General features: G+C 39.2%; 1 pseudogene; it reads right to left on the bottom strand.

Moving 5' to 3' along the window:
* Positions 1-3,205: 3,205 nt before the first annotated feature.
* LOC142431769 (protein S100-A10 pseudogene) lies at positions 3,206-3,692 on the bottom strand (annotated as a pseudogene).
* Positions 3,693-24,738: the final 21,046 nt, after the last annotated feature.

Below are 24,738 nucleotides of genomic sequence, written 5' to 3'. Positions count from 1 at the left end.
ACACAAGAAGGAGGTGGGATAAGACATGTTACATTGAGGGGAATGCGATGAAACAAACGTTTCTGCGCAGTCGAATGTGAAGGTGGTGATCTGCCCTGCAAACCTTCAGCAATTCGTGATACTTTTTAAAGAAAGAAACGCAGGAAGAAAGTAGTATGAGGGATGTTATATTGTGGGAATAGCAATTAATGAACTCTGTATGAATTGTTGAATGGAAAGCCATTGTGTTCTGTAAACCTCGCTCAATTCAAACTTTTTTTAAAAGAAAGGAAAAATTAGAGGCTGCAGGAGTCAAACACTGTCAACTTTTAGAACGCCTACCAGTGAATTTTCCCACCTGTACCACATTCATCTCTTTCCTCCTTTCCTGTGTCTCATTTTTACCCAGCTTATCAGGAATTTTCTTCTGCCAATTTTTCTCCCAGGTCTCCCTGTAACTCTTGAGCTTTTCCTCTGTGTTTATAAAATAAATATGTAACTACCATTAAAATATCCTCACACTATCAAAACCCACCAAACTACACTCATTGCTATCCAGTCAGTTCCAACTCATAGGCATCCAATAGGCTGGTTCTCAACCTTCCTAATGCTGCGACCCTTTAATACAGTTCCTCATGCTGTGGTGACCCCCAACAATAAATTTATTTTCATTGCTACTTCACAACTGTAATTTGCTACTGTTATGAATCAAGTGACCCCTGTGAAAGGGTCATTCGACCCCCAAAGGGGTCACGACCCACAGGTTGAGAACTACTGCTGTACAGCATACAACTGCCCCTGTGGGGTTCCAAGACTTGAACTCTATACAAGACTAGAAAGTCTTATCTTTCTCCCAAGGAGTGGCTGGTGGTTTTGTACTGCTGACCTTACAGTTAGCATCCTACAGGTAACCACAATGCCACCAGGGCTCCTATTAAAAAAAATAAACTACAAAAAAAATAAACCCTCTCTAGACTCTTGTAATTCTCAAATTACCTACACAGCTGAACAGATGAGTTTCTTCAAAAAAAGAGTGAGAAGGTGAATGCTCCAGGCAAAGAAAATAGTATCTGTGTAGACCCCAGAATAAAAAATAAATAAAAAAAGACCATGGCCTTTAAAGATACAAGAGTAAGTCCAAGAGTACTGATACAAAATCATAGAAACCCTTATTAAACAAAATTATCAAAATTATCAAAATGTGAAGCTGTTGTTTCTCCGCATATCCTTCATTCTAAGAGTCCTTTGTTCTAATAATCTGGCATTCTATGATGCTCACCTTCTCTTACATGATCGCTGAAGACAAATGGGTGCATAAGCAAATGTGGTGCCTGGCTATCAAAATATATAGTGTCTGGGGTCTTAAAGGCTTGAAGATAAACAAGCAGCCATCTAGCTGAGAAGCAACAAAGCCCACATGGAAGAAGCACACCAGCCTGTGTGTTCATGAGGTGTCAATGACCCAGAACAAAAAATCATATCAATGTGAATGAAAGGGAGCATGAAGTGGAGACCCAAAGCCCATCCGTAGACAATTGGACATCCCCTTACAGAAGGGTCACAAGGAAGAGACGAGCTAGTCAGGGTGCAGTATAGCACATATGAAACATACAACTTTCCTCTAGTTCTTGAATGCTTCCCCCCACCACCACTATCATGACCTCAATTCTACCTTACAAATCTGGCTAGACCAGAGCATGTACACTAATACAGATAAGAGCAACACAGGGAATCCAGGACAGATAAACCCCTCAGGACCAATAATGAGAAGAGAAATACCAAGAGGGAAAGGGGAAGGTGCGGGGAGAAAGAGGAAACCGCACACATATAACCTACATGATCTACATATAACCCTTCCCAGGGGACAGACAACAGAAAAGTGGGTGAAGGGAGAGAGCAGTCAGTGTAAGACATGAATAATTTTTTTATAAATTATCAAGAGTTCATGAGGGAGGGAGGGTGGGGATGGGAGGGAAAATGAGAAGCTGATATCAAGGGCTAAAGTAGAAAGAAAATGTTTTGAAAATGATTATGGCAACATATGTACAAATGTGCTTGACAGCAGATGTATGTATAGATTGTGATAAGAGGTATAAAAGCCTCCAATAAAATGATTTATAAAGAAAGAAATATATGGAAAATGCCAATGCTATTAAAATTTAGTCATGTGCCTTTTAAAAAGGAGGAGAAGACGGAGAAGGAAGAAGGAAAAAGGAAGGAAAAAGAGGAGGAAAAGGAGGAGGAGGAGGAGAAGAAAAGAAGAAGGAGATGGAGATGGAGATGGAGGAGGAGGAGGAGGAGGAGGAGGAGGAGGAGGAGGAGGAGGAGGAGGAGGAGAAGGAGAAGGAGAAGGAGAAGAAATGTTCTTTGAGTTTAGGGAGCAAAAAGAAGTCTGAAAGGGCAAGATCAGGGCTGTCGGGTGGATGGGGTAAGGTTTCCCAACAAAATCATCATAGGATAGCCTCCAAAGAATGAGAAGGTACATCATCTTGATGGAAAATATTTCATCATCATAACTTTCCTGGCCTTTTTCTCATCAATGCAGTTTTCCATTTTCTTAAAACTTTTTTTAATGATCATTTTATTGGGGGCTCTTATAAAGCTTATAATAATCTATACCTCAATTGTATCAAACACATGTGTTCATATGTTGCCATCATCATTTTCAAAACATTTTCTTTCTGCTTGAGCCCTTGACATCAGCTCCTCTTTTTTCCCTCCCTCCCCCACCTTCACATCCTCATGGACTCCTGATACATTATAAATTATTTTCATATCTTATACCAGCCACTGTCTCTTTTTGCCCATGTTTCTGCTGTTCATTCCCCTGCTGGGTTGGGGGTGGAGGGTGTTATACATTGATCAATGACAGTTCCCTGTTTCTCCCCCTTCTCCTTACCCTCATGGTATTGCTATTCCCATAAAACTTTTTATAAACTCCCAAAGTCACCCTGAGTCCTTCAAGACAGTCTGTCATGATTACCCCTTTAGAGCTCCACAAAACAGGTGCCGTAGCCTTTTGAATGGACTTATCTGCCTTGAATTTAACTGGCCTAGCAGAATCCCTCAGAAGCTACTTTTTGATTGGGACCTTTTATTTTTGTAAGGTATTAAAAAAGGAATTTGTTTATTGCGGGCAAGAGGACACAAACAATATAAAAATCAAAAGCTTTATCTGGCATTGAATTTACATTCCTTTCTGTATTTATCAGCTGAGACTTAACTTTTATTGGTACATATTTATTCTAAAGGGCCCCAGTCTGCTCATGCAATCCTCATACAGGGGGAAGCTGTGGGGCAGACTCTTTAGCAATTCCTTGGGCTCCCTCTTGGCAGATTGGAGTGATTCTTCAATTCGGCCTGCCCTATTCTTTCCCTCCTGCTTCATGGGTACTACAAACAGTCACTGCAGGCAATGGTGAGCAGGGGGAGTAGGGAAAAGAAGGTCTGGAAGCTCACTTTGCCGTCACAGCACTGGTCCAGGTCTTTCATTATCTTGTCCACTGCCGGAGGGTTTTTTTGGGTTTTCCAAAAAGCTAGGGGACTCCTTTTCCTTGAGCTCCCTCAGTTAAAGGCCCTCCCTTTGTTAAATAGCATTTATACCTAGCATATTTGTGAAACATGAACATCATCATTTCCATGGCAGGCTCCATTTGAGACGGCCTTTCCATGAGGTCTGTGGGAGCCGTCCACCTCTCTTCCAGTAGGAACATTCAGAGTTGATTACAAGCCGTCTGAGGAGTTAGTGTCGCAACCTGGCTGATAAACACATGTGGGGTTAATTGAAGGGCGGAGGGATAAATGGCTCAGTGAGCCTTGCCTTTTGAGTTCTCAGGTCTCTTGCTTTCTGATGGTCGGACCAGGGTGCAGCTGCCTTAGCCAGTTCACTGCTTCAACTGGCAAGGCTCACTTCCGCAAGACATCCCTGAGGAGAAGCCACATGGACCTACCCCAATGCAGCCCTGGATGCTGGAGCAGCCATGTGGAGATCCCTGCCAGTGCTAAGATGCTTACACATTCACTGACTCGGCTTTCCTCCTGCAGTTGGCATCATTGCGTCTGTTTTGTGAGATGGAGGAGGACTTTGTGGATTGGTATTGGACATATAGGTTAATGGGTTAATGTTAGACTTGTGGGCTTGGGCAGCACTGGATTGGGATGTTTTCTTGATGCACACTTAACCTTTGTATAAAACTCTCTCTTATACATGAGTTTCTGTGTACTTGTTTCTCTAAAGTACCAAGACTATTCAAATGGTAACTGTAAGAAAGCACAAATTGATAGGTAGTAAGATTTGGGAAAAAGAGGGTTGTCTCCACCAAAAGTCTAAGTGGAACAAAAATTAGATGGCCGTGCCACAATAAAAGGGTTGGAAAGAAATTAGGCACATACTAGATACCTATGGGGACCATCCAAACCTGGGCATGCACAGACCAAGGTCCCTCAGATACAGGTGATGGCCAACCTAGGCACACACACTAGGTACCAGTGACATCAAGTCACAGATGTGCCTGAACTTAGCCACTAAGAATGACCAATACCCTCAACCATGCCCCCTCAAGTAGGGTAGGTGAAATGGCATGGTTTTGGCAACCAAGTGATAGATAAGGAAGAAGCATTATCCAAGAAACAAAGAAAGAATTGCTTTATATTGAGTGAAGTAGGTTAATGGGTTAACATTGGACTTATGGGCTTGGGCAACACTCGGTTGGGATGTTTTCTTGATTTTCACTTAATCTTTATATAAAACTCTCTTATACATGAGGTTCTGTGGATTTGTTTTCTCTAAAGTACCCAGACTAACACACTGTCCTTATCCTCCTTTGGGTTTGATTCTAGAAAGGGAGTGACTGTGGAAATCAAAGATGCCAGCCATCCGACGGGCGGGACACACTGACCCAGACCCAGTTCCACTGGAAGTAGCTCTTCTTTGGGAACCTATAGTCTAGGAAATCACTCTTTCCAGAGGACACTGCAGGGTGGAGCAAGCGAAATCTGAACCACCCAGAAGGCATTTACTTCAGACCTAAGTTGTTCGCTGGGACATTGAATCCTGGATCTTCAAGGTGCACAACACACTACAAAGACCATACCAGAGAGTTGTGGACCCCACTCTACCTCAAGCACACCTGTAACCTAAGGACTTAAAGACTGAAATTACATGATGTATGAAGAAGCAGAAGACAGCTATGTCCACTATACCAAGAACATTGAACTGTCAGTAGACAGACTGACATTTACTTACTACTTTAATGCCCTAAATGCTGTATTAAGATCTGTCTCATTCTGGCAGACCTGAGTCTGACTTTATCAGGAATATTATTGTAAACTTGTCTCACCACTCACTCCCCTTTTTGTGCAAATAACATGCAATCATGCAAAGTTTTATCCTGTACAAGTGAATAATCCAAATATTGCAATAGTAGTTAGCCTACACTTGCTCAATCTACCTCTATCAATAGTGTTTTAAAATTAGTACCAAAGGCTAATCAATGACACTATACACAGAAGGCCCTTGTGCTCCAGGAACATGATTGATAAGATTCTCTACCATAAAATAACAAGGATGTCTCTACGGTGAACCAGAAGCAGATTAAAAAAAACAAACAGATTCTGGCATGGGTTTGGGGCTCACACTTAATCCTACCACCAATCTAAGAACAATTCATTCTTATGACACGGCCCTACTGAATACTTGCCCTCATGTAGGAAACACCGAAGATATAAGTGCTATAGCAAAGTGTGGTGAAGAAATTAGATGGTGCCCTGCTATCATATAGAATACCATCTGGGGTCTTAAAGGCTTGTTTCCAAACAAGTAGCCATCTAAGTGAGGCATCAACTAAGCTCACAGGAAAGAAGCGCACCAACATCCATGTTCCAGGAATTGTACATTTTATAATCCAAATCCAAAGGTGGGAATAGTATGAGAGCTTAAACTGTGAGATTCTGGTGTGCAGAAGGCTATGGATGACAGGGGAAGCCCAAAATGCATTTGTAGGATCCGCACAGCCTCCATTGTTTTCCCTCTAACCATAAGAGGGGTAAGAACTACCTGGTTATCAGACAGAGTTTCGGAGAGAAGACTACAGTAGATTAAAATGATAAATATAACTTGAACAGTTAAAACTGTGCCATTTGATCTCGCTTCTGACACGCTTTGGGCTTGATCTGGGGTTTTTTGTTTTGTTTTTCTCTGTAATTTTTTTCTCACAGTGGGGCTTATCTCTGTTATATCTTGTCATTGTTGGTAGCCTTCTTGGTTCTTTTTCTTTTATGTGTTTCCCTATGTTATTTGGTATCTGAAACCCAGGATAGGTGAATCTGAAGACAACAACTAGAATTAGGGTTCCTGGGGAGAACATTAGGAGAAGTGAGGGATAAGGGGGCGCTAATATATCAAGGAGTTCAAGGAGAAAGAAAATGTTTGAAACTGATTTTGGTAGTTAATTATCTGACACTTCTTGATATGATTGAACTACAGAATGGTATGATGCCTGGATTAGCTACTACTAAAATGGCTTGGAAAAATAAATAGACACACAGGAAGATAGATAAGTAAGTGCATGTGTGTCAATAAAATGTAGTTATTACTATTTTAAAATACAAGTATATAATTCTGATGTCTCTTAATATTTAGGGCATTCTCTGGGTCTACAGAAGTGAGAATAATTTCTTTTGTACTTAGCTTGAAGTTTAACTATTATCTTTCCACAAATAATAAACATTTGATGGATTATTTTTTGCCAGTTGTTTGACCACTATCAACAACACCTGTGTTATTTTCATAAGTGAATGATGCCATCATTTTTTGAACATGTTGCTGACTTTAATTTCTAATTCTGATCAGATGGAAACTTTACTTAAGGTGCTACCAAAGTCATATTGCTTGGAATTTAATTCAGATGTGTTTACCAACTGATCAAAAGTAACATAAAAATTTAACTCTAGTAATTTCTTGATTAAATATCACTGCCATTCCTGAACTGGAACCATGGGAAGCCATGTTCAATCCACAGAGTGTAAATACATGAAGACTTTAAAAAGTAACCTCTCAAACAATTTCATTCACATAAGCAGAGGGTTGGAGAAAATGAACGATGAAATAAAATGAACATAAAGGAATAGAAGGTAGTCTGATAAAACTAAATCAAATGAATTAATAGGAAAACTTGTCTGGAGCCATCCACTGATCACAGAGACATGTTTAAACATGTTTGTTTGGAATAAACCCATCCATGCAGGAACCTTTGTAACAATACTTTTGACTTACTCTTATATATATCTTTCATTTAATTAAAGAATTTAATTAGTCACACAATTGGTTTTCCGTGTCTGTATTTTCTACCTCCCTAGCTGATGGAATCCCAGTTGACACTATCAGTATAAAAACCCTTGGGATTTTTGACAGTTATCATCTGCCTTTATGACAATACCGTATATTCAAAACACAACATCTAGTAGAGAAAATGGGTGAATTTTCTGTGTACAAATTTTCACAACTCTGAAAAACTGAAGGATACATGATGTAGGAAATTGTATGCTTAAATCTGCTATTCACAAATCTGCTTCACAGATACTGTTCATTTCCACCATATCTAAAATTTATAAGCTACAGCTAGCAATTGCCTCAAAACAAAATATAAAATTGTAGGATGAGAGTGTGGATTTCTACTTCCCCTGCCACCGTTAAACAACAGTATCAGAATCAAAATATTCATCTCCTGCATAAATTAAGTGATTCTGATGGTCTTAGATATATATATATATGAAAATTGAGAGTGTTCAACAAGTACCAGTAGCATAGAAAAAATTTACCACCGCCCATACTGTGGTGGCTTAGGTGTTACTATGCCCCTAGAATTTCAACCATATGTACTCAAGAATAAGCAAACCCTAATATCAGCTGAGACACCTAATTTTACCACAAAAACTGCATTAAAATGTGCTGAAAAAAATTATACTCAAGTATATAGAGTACCAGCATTGTTAGCTGTGGTAGACAGGGCTCAGCAGTTTCCAAACTAAGACAGACTCGAAACGAAGGTGTGTTGATCGACTTCCGAAGTCTAACCAATGAAATTTGTTTAGTTCACCACAGAACACTGGTCAGTGCCTTACTTTGAACATATCATTAGGAAGGATCAATAACTGAAGGAGGGCATTATGTTTAGTGTAGAGAGTGCGCGAGCGCTCGGGAAACCTGTGCTAAGATGGATAGTGACGAGGATGAATTCCAGCAGGGCAGCAAGCGTGAGGATGGCGCAGGGCTCTTTCACTCTGCTATACTGAAGGTCATCATGCGTCTGTCTAGCTATAAAGAACTTAATGTGGTGAAAGCAGGAAATTATTCATTAAGAAGTGCTGCTGTTGAGGGAAAATCTACAAGTCTTCCAAGTAAACAGAGATCTGTGTGGCTTCAATTTGTTTGGTTTCTTGTGGGGCTACAAAGCCACAGAAGGGGCAAGGACAGTAAAAGAGTAGGAAGCAAGAATGCAGTGTCCTTCGTCATGCTTAGATGGGTCTCATCATCTCTCCACTCTTCTGATGACCAAATGAAGACCAGGATTTCTTATTTTTTTTAAGTGCCCTGCTGTGCTTACAAAAAATCTCAGATTCAAAGAAGACCCTAAAAGGAACTTACAACATTGCAGGTTTGGAATAATGAAGTTGGAGGTCTTTAATTTCTTCAAAATACTTTAAAAAAATTTTTTTAAGAATCTTGGTTTACTAGTTTTAGATGTGATAGTGATGTTTTCAAAGGGGCATTTATCCTGTTAAGTACCATAGATGCTTCTAGAAAGATGAAGTTCATAAAAATAAATAGAAAAATTTAACTTATATCTTAACTTAAAGCATGGCATGGCCTCATTTTATAACCTACTCATATGTGCAATTTTCATATAAATGTATTAACATTTTTACACAACTAACATAAGGCCTGAATAATCTCCCAAAACAAATAAAATTCTCTTTCTCTGAAAAAAAATGAAAAAACAAAAGAGCAGCCTAATGTTTCCCCAAATAATTATTTTTCATAAAGAACAAATTGTGCAAGTTTTTTATTGGAAAAGAAAGTTTTTCATTATATTTTTGAGTGACGAGGAATAAAGAATTACAATGAAATTTCCTTGGAGCATTCACATTATAATCTATCATGACTCTGAAATGTGCATATGTATATTAAATCTATATTTCACAAGACTGTATATTTTAAATTATACATAAAATAGATACATGCATACCCTACGATTATTAAACTTTACAAATCGGTTCATATGTATTTTCTTTCTTTCCTTTTTTCATCTTTGCTCCCAAATTCCTGTTTTTGTATTCAGACTATACCTGATCACAAGGTAACCTAAAACACGTTTACTTTAATAACTTTTACACATTCATAAATATTTTTAAGCCCCATAAATGTTTAACATTAGTATAGCATATCAAAGCGCCGCTCTTTTCTCTGTAAATAAATCATTTCTAATCTAAAGACTTGAGGTGGGGGGAGCTATGCGGAGTAACACAAATCCTTCTGGCCAGTGAATCAAAGGACATTCCCAGACATTAGCTTTTCCTTCCAAATATGAAAAACATATTAAATATATATCTTATAATAAGATGTTTTCCTCATGTTTCCTCTGGGTAAAGTCTGTTTAGTGCGTTCCTCTTGGTGTGGCGCAGTGGCATTCTCAGTTCACTTGGTCATTTGCCCTTCTGCCAAGGGCTGCTTGCTGGAAGGAAGCCAGAATTGTCGTGATCTCCCTCACTCAACCCAGACTAACCATGTTAGGTTGGGGGAGGGGTGTAAAAAAGCAGTTATAATGTAAAAGAAAAATGAATCGCATATAGATTTATACATAGAATTATACACACATATACCACCTTTGTACATAAACACTTTATAAACAAAAACAGCTAACTGGGTTTTGAAAAGAAGATGTTGTGATGAGACAGAAGGCACTCACAGGAACTGAATTTCTAGGGCTGTGCAAGTTCAACAGTTATACCCCACCCAACCCCAAATCCATGTGACCATCTGTATCTGTGATTAGGAGCGAAGCAATGAGGGGTTTTTTAAGCAAACCTTTCCTAAAGCTTCAAGCTGGCAGTATTCTTAAAGGAATCCGTGCCAAATGACTTGTTTGTTTCTGGGCAGCTGATAGCAACCAGGCGGGCATGTGGGTGGCCGTATTGCTTAGATTCGTAGCACGAGCCGCGGTGGCATTCGTCACTCTTGTATTTCACAAACACAGAAAGTCACCAGGTTACTTCCATGATGTCTTCCTCTTTCTGCCATGCTTATCATCAGACTGTGCAAGCTGATTCTGTCTGTAGCTCTCCATAATTTTTCTGTATCAACATCCTCTTGGAATCAGTCCTTCACCACTTGCATTGTTCCACCTCGCTTCATTTTAGCAGCACTAACTACTCAAGAGGACAACTGCCACTAAAAAAAATGGAACTGAAGCAATCATTTGGTTCTGTGCACACATTTTAATTTCATGCCCTACAGGGGGGATCACTATCGGCCTTAAACAAAAATTGAGTCTTTAGTGCTTTATTGTTTCACACAATTTATCTTTTGAATCATCTATTCTCCCTCAAAGGGAAAAAAAAGGGAGAAAAGAAAAAACTCAATTGGTACCTGAGTATTCAAGATGTATTCACCCCTCAACAAATCAGAATCATACAAACACTGAATTTGTCAAATGCCTCCTTCCCTGGCATATCTTACTGTTATCTCAGTACATCCAGACCTAACATGGGAAACCAGCCCTCCTGTGGTCTCCAGAAGGAAGAAGCAGTCGGTGTTTATAAAAAAAGATGGGGTTTGTAACAGGGCCTATTTCTTTTAAACCTCACAGAATAAAAGAAGAGAAAGAGAGATCTCTGGGGTGGGGCCAGTGGGAGGCACTCAAAAATAGAAATTCATATGAACAGGAAAATGTTACTGATGTGGGCGTATGGCAGGATCCGCCTCAAATCGGTTGGGCGCTTCTGGTTTTCCCTTGACCTGGGCATTGTTCCACATTGGCAGAGACACCGAGGGAAACACGGGTCCTCTCCTCTCTCCTGTGGATGCGCCGTAAGGGTCTGAAGTCGTGAGTGAAAGGGGACGAGCCACCAGAGGCACAGACGGCAATAGCACGCCAAAACTCAACCTTGCAATTAGGATGTGGAGAAGAAGAAAATGGTGGGCAGTGCTACAGAGCAACTGCACAGAAAATAAGAGAAATATCCAAAAGTATCCATGCATGGAACTTTTGTTAATATATACTATGTATGAGAGGTAAAGTAAAACACTTCTTCTAATGGACCTTTTTTTTTTTTTTTAATTTTCTATTTACAGCCCAGACTTTCCTGCCCTCTGGTGGAGAAAACACAAAACTCTCTGTAGTTAGAAATCGGATGACAGCTTTGTTAAAATTGCCGTGGCTTTTTCCATAGCTTGTGCGATTTAGTATCATGATTGGATCTCCTAATGTTCAAATAACTTCACTAGCTGCTAAATGGTGCACCAAAGTTTAACACAAAATCTGAACAACAAGGAGGAGAGAAGTCAAGAGTTATAGGGTAAGAGATTTGGGTCAAGGGGAAAAAATATGATGATTAGCTTTGAATCATCTTGAGATGATTAAATCTACATAGATACATATTAAATAAATAGGAAAGAGAGTCTTCAAAATAGTCAGCAGGAAGCCTGCTCCCTTGTTAATCTTTCCACCTAGAGAATGGGTCCCCATTGTTCCCTTTGGGGACTGCCACTCAGCATTGTTTGCCAGGATAGAAAAAACATCCACACCATCAATAACTCCTGTAAAATCAGAATCTCCAAGTTGCTTTAGGTTTTTCTGTTTTTAAAAAAAGTGCGGGTGACGGCTTAAGCTTTAAACCATCTTCTTACTCCTGCCTTCAATGCCCAACTCCAATGGGCAGTGTAAGGACCATTACAACTGGCCCTGCCGCAATCTCAAGAGGATTTTCATTTGCCATGTGTTTTAAAGTTATCATATGAAAATAATGCTTCAGTAGAACCCAAATTTTCATTAAGAGTTTCTTTTTAAGTTTCTTTTATTAGAGTAGGAAAAAAAGAAATTTTCACCAAAACAGATAATATTCTCATGAGAAATGTCTTAAAACTGCTGACAGGCAGCACCACCTATTTTAGACAGAGCTTTTTCCAAGTTGTGGGTGTTCCCTGGGCTTTTCCCAGCACCACGCTAAGCAGCAGGGTAACAACGAAGACGTGTAAGTCATGATTCTTGCTTCAGATCACTAGATGTTAGACAAGCAGCAATCATGCGCAAGGCCTCAGTCATTTTGGGGAGACTATTTACATGCAATAGCTAGGCAATAAGACCCAACCTGGCCAGAAGACAATAACAAACCAGTCAGAGATGGGAAGCTGGAGCATCAGGGAATTCAGGGCAGGCAAGTGGACCTGGGGCAAGAGAGAATGTTTGCAGAGAGATGAGCAAAGGAGAGGCCTGCTCCATGCAGCACAAACTAGGAATGCTTTCTAAAAAGATTAAGCACGTTGAATTTGAAGAATGCTCTGAGACATGGTTCTCTGAGTGAAAAAGGTTGAACAGGTAAAATGGAACCAGATTGGCAAGAGCATGGACTGCAAAGCTCAAGTCTGGATTTCATCAACAGGAAGCCACAAGTGATTTCTGGGCAGGGTTTTATTGATGACATTTCAGCAGATGGATCTGAAAAGTTGGATCTGCCCTGGAAGTGGGGTTGTGCAAAGAAGGGAACCTTCCAGGTGGTTGTTAAAGTGATTCCGGCTGAACTAGAGGGAAGGCATCCATTAGCTGTTGTTTAAAAAGATTAATTAACTATAGTGACTGTTCACTATGAAGAAGAGAACAAAGAATACCAAAGGTTTAAGTCCTGTGGGGTGGGGGAGGATGTACTATTGACAGAATCAAGGAATGGATCAAACAAATAAACTCAAATACTTAAATGTTCACTGGCATCTCTCAGGCCAGACTTAAATACAGCTATGTGCAAGTGGTCAGTCCCCTCAAAAGAGTTTCATTAAACTGGAAGTCACTGTCACAACTGTCAAAGACCCATGCATTCATGCACAATTGGAAATTCTGGCTGCTATCAAAATTTAGCACCTATCCTAATTAAACACCCACAAGATCATATCAGTAAAATAGTACCAACAATATCGCATTACATCTCCAGTTAAGCTTTCATTAAGACCCCAATATGAGAGAGGACTTCAAAAATGTCATGGAAAAATTGTAACATTACTTAATTCCGCTTTGCACAAACTTTTTGAAGCCCTCTCATATATACTTGGCACTGTAAGAGGTATTGCAAGGAATTGTATACAAAATAAAATTCAAACCTTGATCCCAAGTCACTTTTAATTTACAAGAGGAAGTCAAATACATTAAAACGTATAAGATAAGGCAGAATGTGATCAATGTTGTTTAAAAGGAAGTATAAATGAAGCACATACACACAAAAATAAATTCAGAGGAAAGAGATCATCTCAACCAGAAATTAGAGACAGGAGTATAGGAGGGGCTGCCCAACAACACTAGAATTCTTTTTTCTTTTTTTCTTCAAAGCTATGTATTTAACTCTTTTACAAAACAACCTTATCACCTTCAAAGTACTCTATAATTGGCTAATATATTGTCAGGTCTGCGGTTCCATTCTTGGAAACACTTTTCAAACTCATCTGTTTGGGTGGCTGACAGCACCTCCCTCATTCTTTTCTTCTTTACCTCTTCTACACTGTCAACTCACTATGTTTTCATGTCCCTCTGCATTCATGGAAACAAAAAGAAGTCAACCAGAGTGAGGTCAAGTGAGTAAGATGCATGGGGCAAAAGGAGCATGCTGTTTTTGCCCTTACTGGTGCACAGAGATGGCTGCATGAGCAGGTGCATTGTTGTGGTGGCAAAACCAGTCTTCCATATACCACAAATCAGGCCTTTTTTGTCACACACTGTTACACAATCTTTTCAGAACCTCTAAATAGAAATTGATTTACAGTCTGACCTGGTGGAACAAACTCCAAATGCACTACAAGTCCACATTTTCATCCATTCAGGAAGTTGACGGACATCAGACAAGGTTGGTCATCAATCAACATTTCACCATTTTCTTAAACGAGAAAATTAACATACACTTGAGTTTTTGCCATAGTGCTGTCCTTGTAAGTTGTGTTCAACATCACAACAGTTTCTGTGGAATTTTTCCCACACAGGAAACAAAATTTCACAGCTGCACGGTGTTCTCTTAAATTGGCATTCACCAAAAAAAGGTTTGAGCAAAACTGCTTGACAAAGAAATTTGTTGTGACCAGAGAGAACCTTCCCAGGTGACACCACTATGTACACTAACTCAGAGCGAGTTATTCAATGCTCACCCAATGGATAGGGAGGTATGTGTACTATGATAGCTCTGCTCTGTCCAGTGCAATTCTGGGGTTTTGGGGGGTATCACCTCATATGTTCTGGGCCTTGTAAATCTGAGAACAGCAATTTTGACAGTCTCCTATATATCTTATGTTTTAAGATTCTCTGTGCAAATGGTGGAAAAGAACATTCTAAGAAGGCAGAAAGGGGGTTTTAGAAACAAAGAGGAAAGCAAGAGTTCCATTCGGGGGACAAAATATACTGAATAACCATGAAAGATAAAACTAGAATATGGGCAATGACCAGTACTGCAACAGACTTTAGCAGGTAAGTGATCATTTTGCAATTCCATAGATAATGAGAACCCACTCAAATTTGGAACAGGAGTTTGGCATGATGGCATATGACCAGTATATAACTCAGCAAAGTCAATGCTCTCTAGTACATTTAATCTGATAATAATGTGCCTAGGATAGGTGCAAGAATGGGGAGGGGGAGCTACTGCAGCAGGTGAAGCAAAGATCACGTTAATCACAGCCATCGAGTCAATTCGGACTCAGCCACCTGTTAAAACAAAAACAAGTTCACTGCCATCACGTTTATGTTGATTCATAGAGACCCAATAGAGCACGGTAGGGGGACACAGTGAGTTTCCGAGACTGTAACTCTTTCTGAGATAGAAGCCCCATCTTTCTCCCATAGAGAGCTGGTGGTTTAGAATTCTGGACCTTTCAATTAACAGTACAACATATAACCACTACAGCACCAGAGCTCTTAACAATCTGTTAGGTAAGTCACGATTAAGGTTTTAGAACAAAAGTGATAACAAGTAAACCAAATAATTTGTATCATGGTTTTGCCAAATAACTACTATAATTTTAGCACTAAGTATGAATGAAAGCAGGCAGATTCCCAGTAGCATTTAAATAAGTAACAAGCAGGATGCCTCTAGGCTATACAGTATTTCACTGGAATTCCCAATACCCAGGCTGATCTTCCAACTAAACTGCCAAAATAAGTATGTAACCTCTGGGCTGAGTTCAAAATTGAGTCAGCAGGTCAATCCATGTACTTAATGTTAGTGAACTTTAATATCCCAGCCCAAACCAACATTTTCATTATTATAATAGCAATTCTAGAATACAATAAATACTGTATACTGGTTTGAATAATATATTTTCATGCTATCTAGCATTCATCTAGCTAGGATTAAACCCAAAAGATGAAAGTAATCTATGCCATGCATTCAATTCTTAATTATAACCCCAAATCAGACAATCACAGTCATTAAGCTCATGGGAAAGTGTCATTTTGCAAGCCTGCAATTAATTTTTAAATGTAAATTTGTTGGATTATATACAGGTAAAATCCAGTCACAATGAATTTAATTACAATGAAAAATATGGGAAAATATCTATGTCTCAAGAGAAAGAGGCTCTACCAATGCAATGATTTTCACAACCACATAATTATCACTAATCCATGAAATAATCCTATCTGGTGAAGGAAGGCTATTTTCACTCAAGAGATGGGAGAGTAAGACTTTCTTTGGCTCTTCTGCTCTTCATCAAGAAATAATTACCTATGGAAATCACACTGCAGGAGAGATTCAGGTAAAATATTAAGTCAGTTAAAATTTTAGAATAACAGGTTGCTGTTTCCCCTGAAAATCTGGCAATCATATGTACTCATAATCATTATCAGCTTTGAGAAAGGTATGAAAGCATTAACTAGCACAACTTCCTGAAAGTCAGTTTGGCAATATCTCTCTAAAGTGCTAAAATGTGTACGCAGTACAGCGTGATTAAGCAGCTCCATTGCTAGGACTGTACATGTGGGATAAGACAATACATATCAACAACATTTAACTTTAAGGACTGACCATTGTAATCCTGATTATGCTGGATTGAACTTGATACATATCCAGTTGACCACCCTATAGACATGACCTGAATTCATGAAGTGCAAGTATTTTTTACTGGGTTCATGACAGAAATTTCTTCCCTGGTTTTTGGAATGCTGTTGGGGTCTTTTCCATCTTATGCATTATTTGTATTTTTGTCTTTAAACGATTATGTTTTTATCCTTACCACCTTAGTGCCATTTTGGTGGTTATTGTTTTCTGTTGGGTCTCCCAGCTGTGAAGCACAGAAGGCGTGGATACATAATGATAATAACTGATAAAAGGGGATTCAGGGAATACAGGGGTAAGGGGTGGACGACAGGGAGGGAAAGGGGATTTGGGGTAGTAAATAATGAAGATGAGAGGGGGAAGGGAGGGAGCACTAGCACAGATTGTGATTGCATAAGTCATTTTAAATGCAATTTAACCATGGAGGTGGTGTGGACATGCTCTAAAATTGATATGGTGGTGATTGTACAATTCTCCTTAATAGGACTGAATGAACTACTGAATTATATGATAGGTAAATTACTTGCCAATAAGACTGTTGAGGTGAAAAAAGATGGTCACTGAAATACCATTTGTACTAATACACTGGAAATTGCCTAAATAGCTAATTGTTTAAGTAAATCATAATACATCGATCCAATAATACTACAAAACTATTTAAAATAATGTCAAGAAGACCATAATAGCAATATTTGAGACACAGCAGATTACAAAACAGTAGACTGTATGTTTTATAAAATACACATATTTGAATCTTTAAAACAGAATAAAACGCTGAAAGAATATATGCTAAAAAACAGTGGCAATTCAAAGCCCCTAAAGAGCCCCCAAAATAGGCTTCAAACTAGGAGGGGCAGCTCCTGGAACCTCCCCCCCTCCAGGATCAGGAGGGAGATAGTCATAAAGGTCAGCAGACAGAACTAGAATTATGCATGTTTTCTCTCTTTTTTTCTTTTTTCCTTTTCTTTTTTCAGTCTTTTGTTTTCTTATTGCTTGGTCTATGTCACAGTGGTTTCCCTACTAATATAAGACAGGCATGGAAAGCAAGCTCAGGGAGAAAACAACAGGGTCAACAGCTCTGGGGGATTCTTTGGGGGAGAAGGTGGCGGGGGAAGGGTGTGGTGAGCAAATATCATCATAGACAGGGGAACAACTAGGGAATTAAAACCAACAACAAGGAGGTTGTAGAGATCCTGTGGGTGTTGGAACAACAGCAATCTAGCTGAAAGGAAGTACTAGAGGTGGAAGTAGGGGAAACGTGATGGTGGGGAAAGAGGAAGGCAAAAGGAAACAGAGGAAGACTCTAGGAAGCAAAGCTATGGATAAAGGTATAAGCATAGGTGTGTACATATGTAAATACATTAATCCATTAAAAATAAAGGCATTGGCCTATGTACATCTATTTATATGGCAATACACTGAGGTCGCGGACGGACCTTGGGCCTCAGCTCATACCCTCCCTCAACACAAGGACACATTGTTCTAACAAACTGGCATTTTGTGATGCTCACCACCACCACCACCATTCCCGGGGAATAATCACTGAAGACAAAATGGGTACATAAGCAAATGTGGTAAAGAAAGTGGATGGTGTCTGGCTATTAAAAGATATAGCATCTGGGGTCTTAAAGGCTTGAAGGTAAACAAGCAGCCATCCAGCAGTGAAGTCCCAAGCTCACATGGAAGAAGCACCCAGCAGGTATGATAATGAGGTATCATCAGGACTGGGTAACAGGCATCAGAGGACCCATAACAAACAAACAAAAACATATTGTTGAGAATGAGGAGGGTTGGAGCAGAGACGCAAGGCCTATCTATAGACAATGGAACATCCCCCACAGAAAGGTGCAAGGGAAGGGATAAGCCAACCAGGTGCAGTAAAGCACCAATGGAACACACAATACTCTTCTGGTTCCTTAAGGCTTCCTCACCCCCCACTATCATGACCCCAGTGCTGCTTCACTGTGGTCTAGACTGGAACATGTACCCAGATATAGATAAGAGATAAAAGCTCAAGACACATGGAATCCAGGAACAGGAATGGGAATAGCGATACCAGAAGAGTAGGGGGAATGCAGGGAGGAAAGGGGAGGAAGGGAGAATAGATTGCAATGATCGACACATAATCACACACAGCCCTCGAGGGAGAAGAACAACAGAAACCATGGGGGAAGGGAGACAGCAGTCGGTGTGAGATATGAAAATAATAATAATTTATAATCTATCAAGGGGACACAAGGGTGGGGAAAGGGTAAAAAGGGGAGCTGATACCAAAGGCTCAATAGAATGTAAATGTCTAGAAAAGAACGATGGCAACATATGCATAAATATGCCTAATGCAATTGATGTATGGATTTTAGTAAGAGTTGTAAGAGCCCCCTAATAAAATGATCTTTTAATTTAAAAAAATAGTGGTGGTTTTCCCCAGTGGTGAGTTTATAATTCAAATTCTGTTTTCTTTTTATTTATCCATTATTTCTACACTTTCTTCAATTAATGTTTTTTAAAGTAAGAAAACGCAAATGAAAAAGAAAAAAGGGTCTGCTCCATTTTTCTACCATTCCTCATGTTTCACAATAGCTCATTTACACTCAAACTAACCACACACACACACACAAATGAAATACAAACAAAAAATTGTTCCGTAAGAGAAATATAATCCAATGAGATTTCTCAATTTCTCCTCCATAGTTTACAGTATCTGTTTTCATTTGCTTATTTATCCCAGTGAGTTAATCTTCTTTTGCTATAGTTTCTACTGATAAGTATTATAATCTCTAGACAAGTACTCTTCTTCATAACAAATCCAAATATAACAAAATAACATGAACCATTAATATTTACTACAATAGGCAATGATCTTGAGTAGCATTAGCTGGTCAAATCTGGTTAGATAGGAAAACACTGTTGAACAAAAACAATGGCTACATCTTTCTAAGTTTTGCCTGTTAAATGGTGGAAAACAGCCAAAAATATTACCTTATAAACTTGTGTATAAGCCGAGTTTTTCAGCACATTTTTAATGCAGTTTTTGTGGTAAAATTAGGTGCCTCGGCTGATATTCAGGTCAGCTTATACTCAAGTATATACGGCATTTGAGAAGAAGAGTTGTGCATTTAGAGTTTTAAGAGCTCATCTTAATAATGCCTCTGGTGGCAAGTAACATTTAATTTTTCTGTGTCATTGAAAAAAATTAGATGTAAAACTCAGATAAGAGATTAATATTTCACACCCTGAGGCTAAATACTTTGACATGAATATTCATAAAGGCCTATTCTGAAGAAAATCTCCTGTGAGTATAGATTTAAAATGCTTAAATATTTTACATAGTTCAGGGACTTGGTAATCCATAGAGGCAGGCAAGAAGTAGGACCATTAATTGCAGGTCTGAACACTCCACTATGGTAAAATCCATTTCTCACATGATTATCATATTCCTACACTTTCCTTCTGAAAGTCTTAACTTGGTTTTTTTTCTTTCATGCTTTCTCGTTAATCATTAAAGTTAAGTGTTGGTGGTCACCAGAAATAGGAATCAGAGTTACTCCCTGAGGCTAAGAATCCTTAACTCTCTGTTCTCTCCTAGGTTCCAAGGAGTCTTGAAGGAGAGGGAGGAGGAAGGAAAGTCACCAAAAGAAACGGAACGGGTCCTCTCAGTGCTGATTGGATTTGGATTAGTAATTAGTATAGGTCTTCCCCTCTCTCTCATCACGGCAAGATGACTTCAGAACCCCCCTGAGGTACAGGGCTCCAGGTAAGTGTCCTAGTTTATCCCCACTGCACCATTGACCTTGATTGCCTGGTAGTCATCTCAGCCTTGAGTGAAGCCAAAGGGATTGTGTTCAAAGAACTCTCTTAATCCTAATGGAACAAAGCCTAAACCTACACAGACATGAGAGAGAAACAAAAGTAGCAATATTAAGGACAGACAAAGCAAAAGAAGCATAGCAATAAAAATCAAGAATTAACTGCCTGGTCAAACAATTGAGCTGGTTAGGGAACCATCGTAAAACAAACCAAAAACAAACGAACAAACAAACTCAATGTCATTGAGTCTGTTCCAACTTATGACAACTCTATACAGAGTTTCTGAGAGCTTCATGACAGGAGCAAAGAGCCTTCTCTTTCTTCCTCAGAGCAGCTTTCCCAACAGCTTCGCTAGGGTTTCCTTAAGAGAACCGTGATAATAACCAATAAATGATTTAAAGAATATAATAAACATAAAATCTAGGCCAAGAGTAAAGTTCCCAGGACATCTGGGACTTTGTAGAACAGTCTCCCATCTAGTTCTTTTCAGCTATTAATGACAATTAAAATGTGGCTGGATAAATCCATAGATAATATTCTTACTGCGATAGTCTTTCCTTGAAAGAATGGAGTCATATTCATACATGTGGCCACATAAACAGGTCAACCATCTAAATAAAGATCCTTATCTCAAAGAGTAGAGATGCATGCACAAATTATTTTCTTTGCTCTCACATCTGGCAAGTTAATACTGAATGCATAGCTGCTTCTCCATTTGTATTCTTAACCCTCTGCCATAAATGTCGAGTGAAATACATCTCAGCAATTGGCTGAGGGTCAGCTGTCAGAGCAAGCATGCCTCCTCTCAAGTGATCTTAAGTCCTGGGTTCCATCTATATTGCCCGTTGATTCTAGTGATACATGCAGCCTGATGGTTCTGAACTCACAGGAGGGTCTAGATGGAGTAAAACAGACCAAATACAGAGTCGGACTGGGCCGGGATAATGGATGAATAATTAAAGTATGCCAACTACAAGCATGGATTTTAATTCTAAATTTTCATGTAACTCAAATTTTAATAAAGAAAACACTGGTTCTTCCCTTGATTCTTTTTTAAAAATTCCCATTCCCTTAAAGTTAACTTAACATCATAAATATTCAGGTGCATTGGTGTCAACTTCAGACAGCGTAGATAAAGCCAAAGTTCTCTTTGACATGCTCTTATATAACCTCAACACCCTCTTGCCTTTTCCTCTGTCCTCCCCGCCTCCTCAGAGGTGTAAAAGCTTTTGCATCCTTCTAAACCACTTATATATACATGTGTATACAATCATGATGGAAACAGCAGTCAAGAAATCAACTGACATAATGTATTAGGTAAGTCGGCTGCACAAGACCTCCTTAAAGTACTGAAAAGCAAAGATGCTACTTTGAGGACTAAGGTACCGTTGACCCATACCATGGTATTTTCAATCGCCTCATATGCATGTGAAAGTTGAGCACTGAATAATGAAGACCGAAGAAGAATCCATGCATTTAAACTATGGGTTGGGTGAAGAATATTGGAAGTCCCATAGACTGTCCAAGAAGAAACAAATCTGTCTTGGAAGAAGTAAAGCCAGAATGTTCCTTAGAGGCAAGGATGTTGAGACTTCATCTCACTTTGGACAAGTAATCAGGAGAGACCAGCCCCTGGAGAAGGACATCATACTTGGTAAAGTGGAGGGGCAGTCAAAATGAGGAAGGTCTTAGATGAAATAGATTGACACAGTGGCTGAAACAATGGGCTCAAACATAAGAGCAATTGTGAAGGTGTCACAAGACTGGGCAGTGGTTCCTTCTAGTGTTCCGAGAGTCGCTGTGAGTCAGAATTGAATCGATGGTGGTGAGTTTGGTTTGAAACTTTTAACCTGTGTACATGAAAGTAGCTTTGCTTTATTGGATTACCTTCTATACAAATATCATTCTATCTTTATTATTAGTTGGTGGTGATCCTCTCTAAGTCCCTGGATGATGTGCTTGACTCCTTACTGAAAGGTTACAAGTTGGAGCCTACCCAAGAGGTTCAAAGAAAGGACTGGATAACAACTTCTCGGGAGGGAGGGGGGGGCGGGGGAAATCAGTCATTGAAACCTCATTAGAAATGGATCCCCATTTCTAATCTGACCTGCATGGGATCATGAGTCAGAATTTACTTGATAAGAACCGGCTGGTAAGTTAGTCCCTTATTTAGAATGTATTGATATAAGAAACATTTTTGTGAGCATTCTTGTACACATATGCAAACACTTATATAGAAGTAAAATCACTGAGTTCTAGATAATTTTTTTTGGTGTTTTTACTCTTTACTGTAAAATAAACCAGATACAGAAAATCACACAAAACAAATACATAGTTTAATCTCCATAAGATACCTCTCTTTTGGTTATACTTTAACTGCATTGCTTTTCTGTTTTGAACTCTATTTTATTTGAAATTACTATTGCTATGCCTGTTTTCCTCTGCTGCTGCAGATACTACAGGTTTCTGCTCCTGACATCATTTTCTTCTTCACATTCAGTAAAAATGTGGGAGCGGGAAGGGGGGGGGAGTTGAATGGGAACATTGTCAGTAAAAACAGAAGTTTGCATTTTTAAGCCTCACCTCTTGCAGATAGATAGGACTTTGTGACTGAGTCTTAACCAAGGCATTTAGGCAGAAGTGTTAAGAAGTGGTTAAGTTTGGGTAAGTTACCTTAAAACCGAAGAAGGCCTTTATTTCCTTTTGTTTGTCCTTTGTGCTGCCTGGAATGCAGATGTATTTGTGAGAGGCGCACCAATCGTCTTGGAGAATAAAGGCATGTAAAACAGCAAGGTAGAAGACCAAGATCCTGGTTGTTGTTGTTGTTGTTAATTGCCACCGAGTAGCTTCCAACCCATCATGATCCTATGCGCAATGGAACTAAACACATGCACCACCCTTGAAATTGTTCCTATGCTTGAGCTCATCATTGCAGCCATGGTGTCAATTCATCTTGCTGAGGGAGTTCCTCATTTTGACTGCCCCTCCACTTTACCAAGCATGACGTCTTTCTCCAGGGACGGGTCTCTCCTAACAACTTGTCCAACATATGTAAGATGAAGTCTCAACATCTTTGGCTCTAAGGAGCACGCTGGCTTTACTTCTTTCAAGCTAGATGAGTTTGTCCTTTTAGCAGTCCATGGTACTTTTTATGTTCTTCACCAGCACCACAACTCAAAGACATGGATTCTTCTTTAAGTCTTCCTTATTCAATGTCCAACTTTCACATGCATATGAGGCCATGGAAAATACTATGATTTGGGTCAGGAGCACCTTAGTCCTCAAAGTAACATCCTTGCTTTTCAATACTCTAGAACAGTCGAGCAGCAGATTTACCTATTGCAATGTGTCCTTTGATCTCCAGACTACTGCTTCCTTGAGTGTTGGTTGTGGATCCAAGCAAGACAAAACCCTTGAAAATTTCAACCTTTTCTCCATTTATCATAATGTTACCTATTGGTCCAGTGGTAAGGATCTTGGCCTTCCTTAAGTCATAATCCATGCTGAAAGCTACAATTCTTGATCTTCGTCAGCAAATGCTTCAGGTCCTCCTCACTATCATCCAGCAAGGTTGTGCCAGCTGCATATAGCAGACTGCTAATAAGCCGAGTGGCAAGGTGGAACTACCACACTATGCTAGTCCTGGACTGCTTGCCCTCAGAATTCTTCCATTTGATGAAAAATAAATTTCTATCCTATTTAAGGCACTATCGCTGGAATGTCTATACACCTGCCACCTCCGATCTTGTAATTCCTGATTGACCCATGAGAATTTATTTTAGGTATGTCTCATTTAGGTAGACACTAGCTGGATTTTAAAGCCAGTTCAAAAGCATCTCTTTTAAAACAGAAACTTATTATATGTATTATAATTACTGATATATTTAATCTTATGTATATTTTAAATTTGCAATGCTTTTCTTGCAAATTTTCTTCCACTTTTTTCTCTAGTGTTTTAGAAGTTATATGTGATCTCTAAAGTTTGTTTTAATCCTCATGTTCAAATTAACTTTTTCTGAAGTTTCTCACTGTATATTTCTTCCTCCTGTATGAGACAACATACCTCTATATCCATTTTCCCTATCTACCACTTCTGTGAAGCACCTCCTGACATGAATGACAATGGAGGACATTATGCTGAGGGAAATTAGGCAATCACAAATAGACAAAAATTATATGTTATTTTTCAAAAGTGAGGAAAAGGTTTACACACTAAAACAAAACAGACGTTGGTGGTTACTGCGGGGTGGATGAGGAAAGAAGGAATGGGAAGTCATGGACTAGAGGTAAGTAGCGGTTCACTTGGGTGAAGGGAAGAATATCAACAAGAGGGAGGTGGGCAAAAATTATGGGGAAAGGGAAATACACTGGAAGGTTTAATGAACAACTAAAGATAAAACTGATGATCTGCACTGTAAAACTCCACCTGATAAACAATTCATTTAAAGAGATAGATGTTGAATTTTTTATTTATTTTATTATTTTAATGAATCATTTTATTGGGGGCTCTTACATCTCTTATAGCAATCCATACATCAATTGTATCAATCAAGCACCTTTGTACATATGCTGCCATCACTTCCAAACAATTTCTATTTGAACCCTTGGTATCAGCTCTTCTTTTTACCCCTTCTTCCCCCACCCCTTCCACCC

This window comes from Tenrec ecaudatus, chromosome 18 (genome assembly GCF_050624435.1).
Source record: "Tenrec ecaudatus isolate mTenEca1 chromosome 18, mTenEca1.hap1, whole genome shotgun sequence".
In the NCBI taxonomy this organism is placed as follows: domain Eukaryota; kingdom Metazoa; phylum Chordata; class Mammalia; order Afrosoricida; family Tenrecidae; genus Tenrec; species Tenrec ecaudatus.
Note: the sequence above shows the minus strand (reverse complement) of the source record. Positions and strands in the feature narration are given on the sequence as shown.